The sequence below is a fragment of the Natator depressus genome, chromosome 6, assembly GCF_965152275.1.
Source record: "Natator depressus isolate rNatDep1 chromosome 6, rNatDep2.hap1, whole genome shotgun sequence".
NCBI classification, from domain to species: domain Eukaryota; kingdom Metazoa; phylum Chordata; order Testudines; family Cheloniidae; genus Natator; species Natator depressus.
The window spans coordinates 73,811,377-73,830,579 of record NC_134239.1 but is presented as its reverse complement, the minus strand read 5'-3'; the positions used below and the strand labels follow the sequence as shown (position 1 = coordinate 73,830,579).

The window sequence follows — 19,203 nt, the reverse complement described above, 5'->3', positions numbered from 1 at the left end:
TAATTAAATGCCATGTTGATAGCTTGTCCCCATTACAACAGGGTTTGTAATCGTCTGATTTCAGCTGTAACACAGACAAGACAACTAGGTAAAAACAAACAAACACATAGATGCACCATGTCTCACTGGCCCTCGTGCAAGCATGATTATTATAACTACAATTCTCGAATCATAGAATATCAGGGTTGGAAGGGACCTCAGGAGGTCATCTAGTCCAACCCCTTGCTCAAAGCAGGACCAACCCCAACTAAATCATCCCAGCCAAAGCTTTATCAAACGTGACCTTAAAAACCTCTAAGGAAGGAGATTCCACCACCTCCCTAGGTAACCCATTCCAGTGCTTCACCACCCTCCTAGTGAAAAAGTTTTTCTTAATATCCACCCTAAACCTCCCCCCACTGCAACTTGAGACCATTATTCCTCGTTCTGTCATCTGGTACCACTGAGAACCGTCTAGACAAGTGGTTCCCAAACTTGTTCCGCCGCTTGTGCGGGGAAAGCCCCTGGTGGGCCGCGCCGGTTTGTTTACCTGCCGCGTCCACAGGTTTCGCTGATCGCGGCTCCCAGTGGCCGTGGTTCGCTGCTCCAGGCCAATGGAATCTGCTGGAAGTAGCGCGGGCCGAGGGACGTACTGGCCGCTGCTTCCAACAGAGCGGCCAGAACAAGCGGCGGAACAAGTTTGGGAACCACTGGTCTAGATACATCCTCTTTGGAACCCCCCTTCAGGTAGTTGAAAGCAGCTATCAAATCCCCCCTTTCTTCTCTTATATTGTCAAATATAAGTTTAGGAATTCAAACTAATGCTCATTTTAATAATTCAATGAAATTCTTTGTAGACCTATCCATAACATGTAAGACTATATATCAATGTTTTTTAGACCTAAGATAGAACTATCTTGAATGGAATAGTTTTGATACTGGCTTTTATTTATTCCTTCTAACAAAGAAGACTAGCAAATTACAAATTCCCTTTGAAATCACATTTAATTTTCTATGGAACACCCCGCATAGCTATCACATTCTCTGTTTAAGGCAGGGAGTTTAGGAGGAATGGAAGGAGGGGAGTGGTAGGGAAAAGGGAAATTCATCTATAACCAAGAATGTAACTATTTTTAAATGTATATAGATTTAAACCAGTCCTAAAAAGAGTAGCATACACCACAGTGAAAAAATTATTTTTGGAAAATAATTTTTTTTCTGAAGTGCTAAAAATGTTAACAGACATTACAAATTAAATCGTTTCTTTGTATTTTATCTAAGCTTGTTCAGACAGCAGTAATTAAACCTAAATATACTGAGTGACTCCAGCACAACAGTCATGTATTTTCCTCAGAAAACCAAAACTCCCTTTAGCAAAGCAATGCACTGTTCCGCCACGAACAGTCTGTAGATATCTGAAGAGTTTCCTTCTTTTCCCCCAGGAATAAAACATCAGTTCCACCCACTGAACAAAGTAAAGACCAGCAAACCTCAGGATATGCTTTTCAGCCCTACTGGTGTCTCGTTTTAAATTGGAGCTTGTATCATCATCCTGTTAGGAAACGCAGATCTGCCCAATCTTGCTCATTTGGAAGTACAACTATCTGAAGACATTCTCCCAGGTAAAATGAAGGGGCTGATCATGTACTTAATGGCACGGGTAACGTCTCCTTCCAAGGGGCAGCCAATGCGCATGAAAGGCACAGCACGGGAGAGGAGAGGAAGGTGGCAAGGTCGCGCACCGAGCGGGTAGGAAACGAGAGGCGCAGGGCTGCTGTCAGGGGCTAGCCCACGCCCTGGGAAAGGCCGAGCTGCGAGGCCTGTGACAACACGCCTGGAAGTGTCACGAGAGAGGAGCGCACCCCTCCCCCCGCCAGCAGCAACACCTGTCCCGGAAGGGATACGGCTGGAGAGACGGTCCCTGTCAGCCTCTCCCGCCATGGATCTCACCTGGCACCAGCCAGGGTCTAGCACATGACGGACAACCCCGCCGCAGAGGCGCCAGCACCTCCGCCCCAGGCCGATCCATGCCAGGGACCCTGACTGAGCGGCGGGCCGGGACTCCCCGCTGTGGAGCGGGGCGCCCGCGCTGCCCGGCAGAGGGAGCGGTCCCGGGCTCAGCCCCAAGGCAGGAAGGGCCGTGACCAAGAGCGGTCCCGAGACCCCGGCTGCCCACTCACCAGCTGCTCATGGTACCGCTCCGCCCGGGCTACGCCGAGCCGAGGAGGCGGCGCTGATCCGGGGCAGTCCTAGCGCCGGGGCCCACTCCCCAGAGCCTGCGCCATTCAAACTGCGGCGCGCTGCATGCCGGGCCGGAGAGAGCCGGGGCGGGCCACCGAGGCCTGTCTCCTCCCACCCGGCGGCCTTCGCACCGCGCAACGAAACCGCCTCCCGTGGTGGCGACCGGGGGAACTGGCCGCCCACGTCACTCGGCAGCCTCAGCCTCTTCCTTGCGCACCAGTGCTCTCGTGTAAACCCGCCTCGCTGCCCGGGGCAGCCCGTAGACAAAGCAGCATCCCTGCCTCGCTCCAGCCCCCTATTGGTGTCGTCCACCCCGCGATTTCACTTCTCCATTGTCACCAGCCTCTAACTAACCCGTCCCACCACAGCTCTCCCTCAGTCCCCCTTCTTCCCTCATCCTGCAAGGTTTACCAGCTGCCCCCTTCAGCGCCCCTGCTCCAACTCTCCCGGCTCTCACTGCTACCCCAACCACGTCTGCCCCTCAGAGTCAGGGCCCCATCATCCCATCACCTCCCCATCTCTTCCCCGCCCCCCGCCTCACCATCCCCACAACATACCTTACGCTGTCTCACCACCCCCAGAACTAGTGTCGCTCACAGAGTTTCAGTGCCAACCCCCTTCAGCATCACTAGCCTCACAAGCCTCTCAGTCTCACTGCCCCCCAAACCCACCTCCAGGGAGTTTTCCTGCCCCCACAACCCAGCCTCAGCCCTGCCACTTCCACACTTCTGTCAGGCCACCTCCCTGTCCCAACAACTCTTCCCCGGGCCCGCCAGTGCACAACTCCATCAGTCACTCCCCCCATTTTGTCTCACAGCCACCACAAGCACCCCTTAACCAGTCTGAACCACCCCTTTCTACAGCCCAGTTTCACTACCCTCAATCCCCACCACCACGACCCCCATCAAAACCACCTTATTGTCCCCACAATTATAGTGGTATGTATATATATATATTTGGCTTAAAAATGACTTTTTGATGGAAATAATGTTTGCACAAAAAGTTTTTGTTTCCTTCAATTTTTTGATTTTTCAATAAAATGAACCTACACTTTTAAAATTTTTTAATATAAAATGTTTGTTCCTTCTTATTTCTCTCCTCCTGCCTACTGTTCCAATGGGAAAAAAGGGAAAAGGGGGGATGGGATTGAGTTGTTTCATCAAAAAAATCAGTGAAATTTTTTGAAAATACTCAACATTTTCCAACCCAGCCCTACCCATATTCTCTCTGTAGATATAATCCTTGCAGCCAGCCTCATCACTTCAGCACCCTCTCAGGCAATCACTTCTTCTCCCCACAAACTCCCTTAGTCTCATTTGTGTGAAATCCTGACTGCATTGAAGACAATGTCAATTTTGCCATTAACTTCAACTGGGCCAGGATTTCACCTTTTGTCCCCACAATCCCTCTTAACTCACTACCTCCACATCCTACATAGGGCTCATTGCCCTCACAAACTCCCACAGTCTCAACTTCAAAACCCATCTCTCTTTCTCCACACAGCCTCCCTCAGAGAGCTTCATCACATCCACAACACCCCCCAGACTCACCATCCCCACAAGACCATAAAGGCCTTTGGCCACACAATTCCTCTCAGGTCTTGGTCTATACTTAAAAGTTTTGCTCGCAAAGTTATGTCAGAGTGTGTGCGTATGGGGGGGGGGATCACACTTATAACTGACATAGCTATGCTGGCAAAAGCCCTGGTATAAATACAGTTATTTGGAAAAAACATCCTTTGCTGGTATAACTATTTCATTCAATTACTGGTGTAAGTGATACTGGCAAAATAACTCTTTTGCCAGTTTAAGCTGCATCGTGGTTAGGAGAGTTTGCCAGTATAGCTATATCCATAACTACATGGGCAATCCTTTTCTAGTGTAGACCCTTTTCAGTCTCTCCTGCTTAAAACATTCTGATTTCTGGAAAAAAAAGAAAAAAAAGAAAATGAAACAAAACAACCAACCCAAAATTCTATCCTTTCGGTTGAAATTTCTCATGCTTCTTGTGAGCCTCGAAGTACATTTTTGGAAAGAGAAGGTTTGCTGACGTTCCTTTCTTTCTTCACAGAGTCATCTGAGTGAGAAAATTAAAAATGTATCTTCATGCTTTAAGAACTTTGATGACCAAGAACTTTGGTGCTTGAATAACTCAAAGACTATTTGCATTTAAACATAAGGTAGGCTTATCATTTTCCTGAGTGTGTTCAATCTAGGTAATAATCTTGTGACACTGTGTTGGTACGTTGCAAAGCAAGATGACGTGTAAAATGTCTTTCATGTTACAATCCAATGTCACAAGCTGATGACATTTCACAAGCCTCAGAAGTGACTTGGGGAACTGTAAACTTCCTGAAAATTGTCTTGATGCATGCATAATTTTTTCTTACTGAATTAAGAGCACATGAGTTGTGGATGTCTGGACATATAAAACTATTACAGATCCTTTTTTAATGCCTTACTTTGTACTATGTTGAGAAATTTGGTGCCATATTGGCAAAACCAGTACCAAAAGAAGGGAAAGTATCATATTACCATAGGCCCTGCTAAAATGTCTGGCTATTATTTGACTGCACAACACATATCTGAAGACGTTGATCTTCTCAAGTAGGGATCAATGTCCCTAAGTGTGTCCATAACACATCATGGATGCTAAATACATTTTTAAAAGAAGCCAACTAAATAAGTTTTGATGTTTGGTAGTGATGATGGTGGCAGGGATGTTTCCTAGTATATTTTTTTAATAGCTGTAGAGAGAATCTCAGAAAACAGTGTGATGTCCAGAGGGATTTTTGTTGTAACACAGTAATTGATTCCCATCAACATCTAGTGGCTAATTAAATCAAACAAAAACAAAATATAAAGGGATTGTCAGTACCTGGAGAAATTGCAGAGACTTCCAGGAAAATTATCAGGCCCTGTGGTATTGTATTAATTATTATTATTATTATTTTATTGTCTTCATTTGTATTACAGTAGCACCTAGAGGCTCCAACCAAGATCTGATTCCCTTTGTGCCTGGCACATAGTAAGAGACAGTCCTTACCCTTGGGATCTTACAATCTAAATGGACAAGACAAACAGTTTGAGAGAAAACAGAACTGAATTTGCAGGTTACAGGCCAGCCCAATCTCCTCCTCCAGCAACATTAGGAAGTGTGTGTGTGTGTGTGTGTGTGTGTGTAACTCACTACCAGTTATCTCTCCTTATGCAATGGGACTGGAATGGGAAGGTAATTCATCATCTAATGCTTCCTTCTGGCTGGGACATCACAAATTATAAGGTGGATCTGATATTCAATATAATTTTGGGAAAGGCTGTGGCTCTCCTATTTAATAATTCTACTGTGTAATTTATTGGGCTTTTCATCAGCCTCTTTTGCTCCTTTAAAAAAACCCCACTTTGTTCCTGTTCCACCTGTTTTTCAAATCATGTCTGTTAAAGGAAAGTATGGATCTCTCCAGTAAAAATTATTTAATATTGTGGATTTAGCAGGTATGTAGTGCATTACATCTTCAAAGCACTGTACAGATATTAATTTATTAGTTCTCACAACACCCCTGTGAGGCAGATAAGTAGATCAATGGCAGAACTAGTGGCAGATAGGACTCAAGAGCTCGTGGCTCAGAGCGGTGTGCTCTGACTACTAAAGAACACTGCCTTACCCATTTTATACTTCTTTTAAAGAGCATGTATCAAAAATGTTATATTTGTCATGTTTTGAAAACAGTACAGCATGTTTTTATGGGCATATACTGTACTTGACATTTTTCTTTCAGATTAAAATCTGAGGGAACAATTCCACAGCTTCCATATCCATATGCCAGAACAGAAAAAACTGTAGAAAGGCAACATGATGGCGTATGTGTTGAAATGAAATAATTGTACAGTAATTCTACCCTAATAAAAATAATTGTCAGTGTGGATGAATACTGAAGACACCTTGTACTTCATCCCACAACCAACATATTCTCTTGTATTATTACTAGAATATATCTCAAAACAATGCCATCATCAACTGGAAATAAAAAAAGACTGCAGTGACATGAAGAAGAATTAAGTACGTTACTGCAAAATACAAAGTGTTATTTTATTTGAAACAATTCTAACTTCCTGAAAATAAGTTGTGATGAGTAAATAACTTGTCATTATAAAGTATGTATTTTGCAGAAATGAAAAAAAATATAACTATACAAAAGATTAGCAGCACTCAGGATATTGGATGTACAGATAAATCAAGATTTTGCAATAGCAATTTATTTTATTTAATAAAAAAAGCCACATAACCGTGTATGTAGCTTTTAGGATAGTAATGTAACTAGTTTGTTTAGTCAGGGCTGCCAAATTTAATCATGTTTTTGCTACTGAACCCTGGTATCAAATACCTCAAGTGAAGACAAGCTGTTTTGCAGCACCACCTAGGGGTTAAAAGAGGTAATAGCACTATAACTTCTGCTTAGGGCCCAATTCTGCTTTCAGACATACATACACAAACAACCCCCAGTCCACTTGGTATTTCACTTGATGACTATTTTTATGCTGCTCCCTATGCCTGGAAAGACATTCCTCTTCTGGTAACCAAGCATCCTCACTCTCTTTTTCCAAATACCTCCTCAAACCCCATTTCTTTCACCTTACTTTCTACTGCTTACTTCCACTTTTGTGGTATCTCTTGCCCTACTACATTGTCAATTAAAAAGCAAATCAGAATTTATAAGATTGATTTGCAATATTTCATGATTCACCTTCTTTGCCTTAATCCTAATTTCTCCATTCTCTGTTCCTTCCTTTGTCTGTTTTCTTAATTTTCTATGTTTGTCTGATTGAGGCCAGGTCTACACTAAGCGCATTTTGCTGGTATAGCTATACCAGTATACTATACTGGCAAAGGCTGATCATAGCTTATGCTGGCAAAGCTGTTTTTTTGACAGCATAGCTTATTCCAAATAAGTGAAATAAACTATGCCAACAAAAGTGCAGTTTTGCCAGTATAACTGCATTGACACTAGGGGCTTTTGCCAGCACAGCTATTTTGGTCAGGGATCACAACTCGTGACATAGCTATGCTAGCAAAAGTTTGTAGTGTAGTGTAGACTGTAAGTCCTTTTGGGACAGCATTAACTCCTGTGGCATCCCCTCCACAAATTAGTATTATTTATCATTATTTTTATTATCATAGTACATAGGAGCCCCAGTCATAGACCAGAACCCCTCTGTGTTAGGCGCTGTACAAAGAACGAAAAGGGATGCTAATGTGAAACTGGGGGAGACTAAAATCATGCTGACAGCGATTAGAGAGATCAGCTCTGTATTGTAGAGTAGTTGGCTCTCCATGCATCTAGTCCTGCTTCCATACACCTGGGGATTTCCTTCTCTTTAGATTTCCAGGTTCTGAACTGTTGAAAAACTTTTCCACATGATGGGAGAATTTTCTGAAAACTCCTTTACCCTATCTGTCTCCTCCTGTCAGGAATCAGAGCCTGCAGCAGAGTTAGTCTCCAGGCAGCCTCATCAGTACAGCTGGCCTGCAGCAGGCTGCCTGAGTAACCATGTCACATGATTGGCTGTAAAGGCCAGTAGGCTGACTCAAGTCAGCAGCAGCAGTTTACTGCCTTCTCAATGCTCACACCTACTACTGTGCCTGCTCCTGTGTTACCTTGTTCCTGCTTTGCCCCCAGCCTTGCCACAGTCCTGCCCCTGCCTTGAACCTCTCCTTGCTTGATACCCTGCTTGCTCACTTCCTGCCCTCTGGTTTAACCCATAGCTGAGTACTGACTCTGGCTCAACTCCTAGCTCTGGTACCCAGTTCCTGCCCTCCAGCATGACCCTTGGCTTTGGCTCCTGATGCCTTCTCTGACCACTAGGCTAGACTGCCCTTGTCCTGGGTAGCTGACACTCCCACAGGTGGTGCATCTGGGATATGGTCTGGGGAGAGGAATTTGGCTAAATGGGCTCTATGCTCCAGTTTATTCTAGACTGCCTAAAGGCTGCTCTAGCTTACGCTGGGGGCTGAACTGATTCCTGACCAGTCCTGGAATCCACTAGCCACAAATGTGGTATATATCCATGATGTTGCTCCCTCCCAACCAAAGCTGCAGTGAGCTCAGCATGACCACAGCTCAAAATTGGAACCAAAATACCCAAATGCATGCTAGGTGTTTTGCAGACAACTAGAGAGACAGAGCTTATAATCTAAAGAGAAAACATACAAAATATAATATTCAAAGTACAGGAGGCAGGACAAAAGCAGGACAAGACAATCACAAATTCTTTTAAAAAATCCACCTTTGTTAATTGGTTTTGGTTCTTTGAACTTTGTGAATTTGCAATTTTATATGGTTATATAGAGAATTGATTGAAGAAAGAGAATTACAGAACATTTCAAATCATTTTAATGTTTTTGTTTTGATTTTTGATGTAATCAACATTTACTGAAAAATTGTATTGGATTTTTTGGTTTATTGTTTTCTTTTTTTTTAATTGTCTAAATAAAATAGCATTTAATATTTTTTGTCAGTTACGGGATTTTTTTTTCTTAAAAATGTATATCAAAATTAAAATATTAATTTTGAATATTTACTATTTTTAAAAAGGAAGACAAATGAAAAAATGAGACTTTTTGATAAAAAATTAATAAAAATTCACAAATCAAAAGCCCACCAATTTTAAATTCAATTTTTGATGTAGAAAAAGGGTATTTTTAATATTTTTTATTTAAAAAGTTTAGGGAAACTTTAATTATATATTTCTAAAAATGTTTTATTTTTCAAATAAAAAAGTATTATTAGTGGAAAATATGGTTTATAATATCTTCTTTAGAGTAATATTTACTACAACTGCACATATGTATACACATATAGAAGATGTGACAGTGTGATATAAAAATTTTATCAAAGGAGGTTGGGATTATTTAATATTTATGAGTGGCAGAGGCATGAATGAGTTATGCAGGTAATCTTGAATAAGTGCTGGTCAAACCTTCAGAGCATACTTTCAAATATTTTTCGTATGCCACGATGTAGTCATGATTTATGATTTAGTTACCATAAATCCAACTGCACAAAACACATAAGGAATAAAAAAATAAAACTAATAAATGTAAAACATCTCCCAAAACAGTAGTTTTCTCCTTGCCACATAGATCAGTGAGACCTTGTATTTAACTGACTTGTATACACACACACACACAATAAATATATGTATAGTTAAGGGACTATAAACATACCTATCAGCAAAGGGAAAAATAAAAAGCCTATTTTTTCCTTGTCTTATTTAATCCCTCTCCCTACTATGTTGCATTTGCTTGAGGTTTCTCTGTGCTGCTTGAAAAAATTGACACCAAGCATATTTCTATTTTGAAAATAATGAATTTAATTAAAGTAAGTGAATCTGGATATGGAGGAGCTCAAGAACTCAAGGGTTGTCTCCTTCACAGCCAGCTTGAACTATATATTTAGCATCATTTTCACAGCTGCAAATAACTTGTGGTACTTATGGCTACAGTTTAAGATTGTGATTTAAGTGGTGATTTTGGAGACAGTTTTGGGGGCCTGGGAAACACGCTCCCAAAAGCCTGATTTTCTGGCAAAAAGCCTGTAGTTAGGCAAGTGTGACAAATATGAGTAAAAGTAAAAGTAAGGAAGTGGCAGTTCATTTTAATGAGAAAGCAAATTTTTCTACAGTTGAGATTCTACCTAGATGTAGAGCATGTACAATGTTATAATATATTATTGTTTTGAGTCTTTCTCAAATCTAGGATGCTGTGTGTGTCTTACTATTTCCTGCCTTATAGTTATAGTCATAATAATGTGTATTTTCCTTGTCCTAATGTGTCCCTGTTTTTCCACATTGCTTTTTTTCACAACAGCTTACTTGTATTTTCCATTTTCACTGGTATTTTTCTATCCTTTGCAAACTTTTCTTTGTCAATTATTTGCGTAAGGCTGCAGTATGCCAACTGGCATTCTTGTTTTTCCAGCCTGACTTCCTTTCTTATTTCTCCTGATGTAGGGTTCAGATGCAATAGCATGTTTTGACAATAATGTGATATACCTTATCTTAGATCTACACTGTAGATCTCTGAAATATGTAGTAAATTAGGTATTTGAGGCTCTGGAACTTAAATACTTAATCTTTAGCTCATTGGTTGGTGACAGGATGACTCAGGGGATTGGTAATAGGATAAAGCTTTTCACTTCTAAATTGCCAAGTCAAATCTAGCCCAGATTAATAGGGACAGAATGTTGTTACCATCTGGTGTCTGTTCAGTGACCTATGTAGAATAAAGTGGTAGGCTCAGTCCTATTCCTAGTGGTCAGGTATCCAAATCACAAAAACGCTATCAGAATTAGCATGCAGGTGAAGACCAAAGATTCAATGGGAAAGAGGACTACACTCTCCTCTGAACCTTAGAGGCTGGATTGTGAACACATTGATAGGAAAGTGGAGAAAGCTTGCTTTGCTACTGTTAGGGCTGTCAGTCAAGCATCTTTCAACACCAGCATTAAATGTACACAAATCAAACAAAATATTTGACATAGCCTGTGGCCCCACAGTGTAACAGGCTGATAGGGTTAGCCTGAAAACCATTCCAGGTTTCCAGGTAGGGAGATATGTTAGGCAGGAGCGACTAATCCCAAGGAAAATATTTAGACGGAGGGTTTAACGTAGGATAATTTTGAAAGAACCTTTTTATTAATAAATGAGACCCCAGGAGAGAGTACTTAATTTTGATTCTAGGAGAGTACAGGGTTGTTTGTGTGGGAATGCAGGTGCTAACACTGCCACAAGTACTCCTGCGTCAATTAAAAATGACTAGGAAACTCATTCAGTACTAAACAGCCAGAACAAAGAACATGGTAAACAGAAAAAAAGTTTTAGACCGAAATGTGGGCAAGTGTCTACAATTTTTTGAAAAGTTATTGCTATAGTTTTAGTTGGTGCTGCTTACGGAGATGCCAGGAAGTTGCTAATTATGACCTATGATCTCTCAGGAAGATGCCAAAAACCATTTTTGGAACTGATTGTCAATGCAAGCATTTGGGAGATGAATATGCCAACTTCTTTTAAAGAAGTTGCTGTTGGATTCTTGATAAAAAATATTGATGTTGACAGTCTCCCATTATCATCCTGTCTTGAATCTTTCTCTTCTGGTAAGATTATTGAGGAGGGTTATGGCAGAATAGGTTCGGCAGCATTTTGGTGTTTTCAGGCCTCCTCAACTCCATACAGTTTGTTTTTCTACCTGGGCTTAGAGAATACATTGGTCCTGTTAGTTGATCTTCTCAGGATGGATGATAGTCCACAGATGTATTAGCACTACATCATGGCCCACAGTAGGAAAGACAGCAGACAGATTTAAAAGAATCAGTCAACCTTCATCGGGAACTGTCTGGAACATTTTTCTTGAAACAGTGTTCTGTCAGAAAATGCATTTTTTGACAGAAATATAATTTTCTGCAAAGTCATATAGATTTTGAACACAAATTTAAAATTAAATTTTCTGTTTTCTCATTGTCTTCTTCTGCCCTAACATCATGTTTTGAACCCTTTATCTAGTTTTTGTATATATTTACATATTTATTACATTCCTCACCTCTTGTTTCTTTTATTTCCTTTCTCCGTTTCAAAAATTGATTCCTCCTTTCAGCTTTTTCCTGTCCTGTTTTGTCCTCTTCCTTAGCTTCTCTTCTGCAAATTACCTCAATGAACCTTCAAGCCCCTCTTTCTTTTAAAGGTGATAATAAAAAATATAAAAAGAACTAAGGATAAGGAAAAAGCTTTTCCCCCCCACAGTATTGCATTGTTTTGAAAATGCAGTGTTGAATTTGTATTTGTTGAATTTGTATGTGTTGAATTACCACCTAATAAAAAGTTTAAGGGAGCCTTTCAGCATCCAAGGGGATTTCAGCTCTCATCCTTCAAATCTTACTTTCTTAAATAGCTCTATTGACATTAATGCTCAAGTGCATGACAGATGCAGAATAAAGCCTGACGCCATTCAAAATTAATATCCTCTGTTTTTGTTCTTCTTTTGTTCTTCTGAAATTCAAACATGCCAGGTCTCTTACTTCATGAGATATGGATCATCACATCATGCTCCTTGCATGATATTATATAAAGTATGGAAGCTGCTGTTGATACAATGGCAATATATCAGCACTGAAACCTGCAAATTGTCCTTTCAGGACAAGGTAAATCCCACTGTTATTAATTTTTTACTGTAATTTTCTCTTAAAAATACAATTATTGAAAACTTAAAAAAAAATTAAAAAGTTCACGATAGTAGAATAATGTAAAGATTGGGATTCACCTTACTTCTATGCACAGGTTCCAGTGAGTGTAAATTTCACCAGCATATTACATGCTGGGGTTTCATATCTAATGGTAGCTAGTGTGATGCACAGTGAGTGTAGACTTTCAGATATGAGAAAGCTGGGGAGGTGATGGAAGCATTGTCAACTGACATGTCTACCCTTTTTAATTAGAACTTTCAGCTCCTCTGACATATTGATAGTTTTTTTAAAAAGGGAAATCAATCCTAAATCTAATTTTTCTTTAAAATGTTCAGGTATTGGATAACCAGCAGAATAGAAGGAAAGAATATTTCCTGCATTTTAAGTCTTTGATTCTAAATGCTTTTAACAATTCTTCTTAGACATATAGCCTTGCTGAATTTAATTTCTTTTCTGACCGCCCTTCCATAGCTTCACTCTGTTTCTCTCTTTTTTATTTCTTGGTTAATCCTTCTATGTCCTTAAATCTTTCAGTTCAGCTTAATCCTTCAAATCCTATAATTATTCAAATAAAGCATTTTAAACTTTTAGCCTTCCTGGGCCCTTGCCGATTATGTATGACGTGTAGGTCTATCTTGATTAACAATGCTTATTGCTGCACTTTCTTTCTTAGGATACTCACAGAAAGATTCATGCCACTGAGGTCCAATTTCTAATAGACTCAGTGTCATCACTATTTACCATGAGCATTAAAATGACTGTAGCACCTACTTTTTACTGTTAGGACAATTCTTTCGTTCAGTCATCGTGTGAGGATGACATTAATGGAGTTGATGTAATCCCACATAAGAGGAGGCCAAAGCCTGGTTCCTTATAACAAAACACGCTTTACAATTCCTGTGTGTTCCCAGTGTTCACTCTAGTGAATTTTTTTGCAGACTACATAATTAATGTGTATCTGTTTATTTCAGGTATCTAAGAGCTTAAACATTCAGTTTAGCATGTCATTTTGTCTGAATGTTTTAGATGACTCTTCACACTCACTCTTCACATCCCTCAGGGGATGAGGTAAACTAGTGTGACCACACTGTACATTGTTTATTTTATTTTTCACATAAGGTGTATTAGTGAGCAAGTCATCTTTATAGATGGGAAACATTTTCTAGGAACACAGAGCTGGAAGGGACCTCTTGGGTCATCAAGTCCAGGCCCCTGGTATTGTAGACAACCCCTCATATAATCCTGTTCATAAATTTTTCAAGATCCAGTTTAAGACTAGTTAGGTTTTTGCCCCCACTACTTCTGCTGTAAGGCTGTTCCAGAACCTCACCTCACTGATGGTTAAAGATCTTCTAATTTCCAGACTAAATTTATTTATGGCCAGTTTATATCCATTTGTTCTTGTGACAGCAGTGTTCTTTAGCTTAAACAGCTCTTTTCCCTCATGTTTACTCTCTGATGGATTTATAGAGAGCAATCATATCCTTCTCAGCCTTCACTTTTTTAGGCTAAACAAGTGAAATTATTTTAGTCTCCGCTCATCAGGTAGGCTGTCCATTCCCCTGCTCATCCTAGTACCACTTCTCTGCACCTGTTCCACTTTGAATTCATATTTCTTGAACATGGGTGACCAGAATTGTACAAAGTAGTCAGGATGAAGTCTTACCAGAGCATTGTACAATGTCATTAATACTTCCCTATCTCTACTGCCCCTATATCGAGAAGTTAGAACAGTCCAATATAGTCTTTTTGTAAGAAACAGGTCTGTATTAGAAATTGTTTCTGGACATGGGAATCATGGAGAATACAAATAATAAATAATTAGGGCTGTCAAGTGATTAAAAAATTAATTGCAATTAATTGTGTTGTTAATAACATCATACCATTTATTTAAAATTTTTTGGATGTTTTCTACATTTTCAAATATATTGATTTCAATTATAACACAGAATACAAAGTGTACAGTGATCACTTTATATTTACTTTTGATTACAAATATTTGCACTGTAAAAAACAAAAGAAATAGTATTTTTCAATTAATCTCATACAAGTACTGAAGTGCAATCTCTTTGTCATGAAAGTTGAACTTACAAATATAGAATTATGTACAAAAAACAACTGCATTCAAAAATCAAACAATATAAAACTTTCATGGTCTCTCTCTGCCTACAAGTCCATTCAGTCCTATTTCTTGTTCAGCCAATTGCTCAAACAGGTCTCTCTCTGCCTACAAGTTCACTCAGTCCTATTTCTTGTTCAGCCAATTGCTCAGACAAACAAGTTTGTTTACATTGCAGGAGATAATGCTGCCCGCTTCTTGTTCACAATGTCACCTGAAAGAGAACAGGTGTTCTCATGGAACTGTTGTAGCTGGCGTCGCAAGATATTTACATGACAGATGCACTGAAGATTCATATGTTCCTTGATACTTCACCATTCCTGAGGTCCCTTCCAACCCTGATATTCTATGAAATACCCTCCCAACCCAACGAAGCCGGAGAAGGGCCCTCTGGTGAGTGTACCTTTTTAAATATAATACGTGTTATAAAAGCACATGTTCTTTAATGATTAATTAGCCCTGAGGACTTGGGATGCATTCGTGGCCAGTACAGCTACTGGAAAAGTCTGTTAACGTGTCTGGGGATGGAGTGGAAATCCTCCAGGGACATCTCCTGGAGGTACTCTAAAAGCCTTTGCAGAAGGTTTCTGGGGAGAGCAGCCTTATTTCGTCCTCCATGCTAGGACACTTTACCACGCCATGCTAATAGCAAGTAATCTGGTATCATTGCATGACAAAGCCTGGCAGCGTATGGTCCCGGGGTTTGCTGGCATTCAAGCAACATCCGTTCTTTATCTCTCTGTGTTATCCTCAAGAGAGTGATATTGTTCATGGTAACCTGGCCTGTGGCTGAAAAGAAATCCTCCCCGCAGTTAGCCACGCGGTGGGCGGGGGGGGGGGCATTGGTGCGGAGCTGTTCGCTTTTGGCTAGCAGGGATCTTCCCTGATACCAGCCATGAGGTGGGGTGAGGGGTAAAGCAATCATCCCAGAGAATTGGATGGGGGGGGGCGGTTAGTTTGGTTTCTGCTGCTGCACGTTAAGAAGAAAACCGCCACACTAAATGGCCAACTCAACGTGCTTTGCTTGGTATGGGAGAGGAGGGCGCTGCTGTTATGCAGGTTGCAGAAGCTGAAAGACTATGGCTTACCATGGCTGCCTGCAAGCCGAATTCTGTTGCCCGGCACTGCGTGTGTGATCTCTAACACCAAGGCCGCAGGCACTCAATATAAGATGCAAAATGCAATCGTCTACCAAAATCACATGCGCTATGTAATGTGAATAGTGTTGTTCACCGTGAAAGAGTATAGCCATTGTTCTGTAAAATGTATCTTTTTAAATACTTCACTCCCTTTTTTTCCTCCAGCAGCTGCAAATGTTTCAAGCCTTCCTCCTCCGTCCCAAAGGCTATCTCAGATAAGGCAGCAGAAAAAACGCACGTGCGATGAAATGTTCTCTGAGCTCATGCAGTCATCCGGCACTGACAGAGCTCAGCAGAATGTGTAGAGGGACACAATAGCAGAGTACAGGAAAGTGGCTGATGAACGTGAGGAGAGGTGGTGGCAGAAAGATCAGAGGAGGCATGAGGCAACACTGGAGCTACTGCGGGATCAAATGGACATGCTCCGGCGTCTGGTGGAAGTTCATGAACGGCAGCAGGATCACAGACTGCTGCTGCAGCCCCTGTTTAACCGCCCTCCCTCCTCCCCAATTTCCATAGCCTCCTCACCCAGATGCTCAAGAACGCGGGGGTGTGTGTGTGTGTGGAAGGCTCCGGGCACCCAACCACTCCACCCCAGCGGACAGCCCAAGCAACAGAAGGCTGTCATTCAAGAAGTTTTAAAGTGGCCTTTTCCTTCCTTCCTACCCTCCTCCCACACCCCACCCGGGCTACCTTGTGAGCTATCTCCCTATTTTTATAATCAATTAATAAAGAATACATGTTTTTTAAACGATAGTGACTTTATTTCCTTTGCAAGCAAGCTGTGATCGAAGGCGGGAGGGCGGGTGGCTTACAGGGAATTTAGAGTCAATCAAGAGGGCGGGTTTTCATCAAGGAGAAACAAACAGAAGTGTCACACAGTACCCTAGCCAGTCATGAAACTGGTTTTCAAAGCTTCTCTGATGTGCAGCGCTTCTTGCTGTGCTCTTCTAACCGCCCTCATGTCTGGCTGCGTGTATTCAGCGGCCAGGCGATTTGCCTCAACCTCCCACCCCACCATAAACTTCTCCCCCTTACTCTCACAGAGATTGTGGAGCACACAGCAAGCCGCAATAACATTGGGAATATTGATTTCGCTGAGGTCTGAGCGAGTCAGTAAACTGCGCCAGTGACCCTTTAAACGTCCAAATGCACACTCTATCATCATTCTGCACTTGCTCAGCCTATAGTTGAACAGCTCCTTACTACTGTCCAGGGTGACTGTGTACGGCTTCATGAGCCAGGGCATTAAGGGGTAGGCTGGGTCCCCAAGGATAACTGTAGGCATTTCAACATCCCCAACAGTTATTTTCTTGTCTGGGAAGTAAATCCCTTCCTGCAACCATTTAAACAGACCAGAGTTCCTGAAGATGCGAACGTCATGAACCTTTCCCGGCCATCCCACGTTGATGTTGGTGAAACGTCCCTTGTGATCCACCAGTGCTTGCAGCACCATTGAAAAGTACCCCTTGCGGTTTATGTACTGGCTGCCCTGGTGGTCCGGTCCCAAGATAGGGATATGCGTTCTGTCTATAGCCCCACCACAGTTAGGGAATCCCATTGCAGCAAAGCCATCCACTATGACCTGCACATTTCCCAGAGTCACTACCTTTGATAGCAGCAGGTCAATGATTGCATTGGCTACTTGCATCACAGCAACCCCCACAGTAGATTTGCCCACTCCAAATTGATTACCGACTGTCCGGTAGCTATATGGCGTTGCAAGCTTCCACAGGGCTATTGCCACTTGCTTGGGAACTGTGAGGGCTGCTCTCATCTTAGTCTTCTTTGCGCTTGAGGGCAGGGAAAGCAAGTCACAAAGTGCCCTTATGCATGCAAAAGTTCCGGAGCCACTGGGAATCATTCCAAACCTGCAACACTATGCAGTCCCACCACTCTGTGCTTGTTTCCCGGGCCCAGAATCGGCGTTCCACAGCATGAGCCTGCCCCAGTAACACCATGATCTCCAAATTGCTGGGGACCACGGTTTTAGAGAAATCTGTGTTCATTTCTTCATCACCGCGCTGCTGTCGCCTCCTCGCCTGGTTTTTCAGGTGCTGATTCTGCATAAATTGCACGATAATGCGCGAGGTGTTTACAATGATCATAACTGCTGCGGTGAGCTGAACGGGCTCCATGCTTGCTGTGCTATGGCGTCTGCTCGGACAAGAAAGGGAAAAGGGCGCAAAATGATTGTCTGCTGTTGCTTTCACAGAGGGAGGGAGGGTTGACTGACAACATTTACCCATAACCACCCGTGACAAATTTTTGGCCCCATCAGGCATTGGGAGCTCAGCCCAGAATTCCAATGGGCAGCGGGGACTGCGGGAACTGTGGGATAGCTACCCACAGTGCACTGCTCGGAATGTTGATGCTTGCCACGGAACTGTGGACACACACTGCAAAATTAATGTGCTTAGTGTGGACGCATGCACTCGACCTTATACAATCTGTTCCCAAAAATTGACTTCTGTAAAATCGGAGTACTTTTGTAGTGTAGACATGGTCTAAGATACATTGGAGCTAAGGATTCTATCCCTCAGCCCTGTGCCTGTTATGTACATGAATATGCAGAATATTTTCTGAGTTTGTGCTAAGTAATCTCCAGGATTTGGCTGTACATTACATGCATTAACTTAAACTGCCCAAACTTAACATGTTAGGAAGCTTCACAAAAATAAACTGGAATGACTTTTAGCCACCAGAATCTTCCATAGTCTGGACCTGATGCATATTTATCACACTGTACCTTTTCTAACATGTGCTGCAGAGAGTCCTTATCCTAGAAAATGAGTTATCCTTATATAGTACACTGACCCTAGCTAGAAACAACATAATGGCTAGAAAAATTTTGTCAATAAGATTTCTTAAGAGAATTTTTTCCCTGTGCTTGAGTAATTAAGCACAAACCAGGGAAAATAAGAGATTTACAAACCGTCCGTTCCTTCTTCCTCATTTTTTGTGTATCTAGTATAACCACGAGCCTCTGAGTGGAGCCTCCTTCCCCTCTCGTTTCAAAAAGGCCATAATAAAAGATCCTTAGAAGGGAAACAAAAATGATTAGGGGCATGGAGCTGGAGAAGGGGGCTCGGGAGAGGTTAAAAAGACTAGGACTATACAGTTTGGAAAGGAGAAGTGTAAAATGAGATGTGGGGCCCAACCCTGCTCCCACTGAAGTCAAAGGAAGCAGAATTGGGCTAATGAAAAAGGTAAACAGTATAAATAATGAATGATACTGAGAAGGATAGACAGGTTCCCCTTTGTACATTTTCTGTAACACAAGAGCAATAGAATACTTGAGGAAATAAAAAGCAAGATTTAAAATGTATAATTAGAATTTTTTAAAACAAAATGTACAATTAACCTTTGGAATTTACTATTGCAGGATGTTATTGAGGCAAACAGAATAGTAAGATTTTAAAAATGTAGTATAATATAAATAAGAGTAGCATTTAGAGTTACTCTAGCTAAAATTACGAAGACTAATAATC

The 19,203-nt window shown here is 41.6% G+C and overlaps 1 protein-coding gene and 1 long non-coding RNA gene across 3 annotated transcripts in view; one reads left to right on the top strand and one right to left on the bottom strand.

Annotated features, from left to right (window-relative positions):
- Positions 1-2,410, bottom strand: part of KATNBL1 (katanin regulatory subunit B1 like 1) — a 55,512-nt gene extending 53,102 nt beyond the window's left edge. For both annotated transcript variants that reach the window (XM_074955729.1, XM_074955728.1), the window contains exon 1: positions 2,160-2,410. The gene's annotated coding sequence lies outside the window, so the exon portion shown is untranslated. The remainder of the gene's footprint in view (positions 1-2,159) is intronic.
- A 1,963-nt stretch (positions 2,411-4,373) lies between these two features.
- Positions 4,374-16,271, top strand: LOC141989281 (uncharacterized). Its single transcript, XR_012639953.1, has 4 exons — positions 4,374-4,399; positions 12,281-12,412; positions 14,752-14,966; positions 15,878-16,271. It is a non-coding gene; the product is annotated as an uncharacterized LOC141989281 (long non-coding RNA).
- Positions 16,272-19,203: the final 2,932 nt, after the last annotated feature.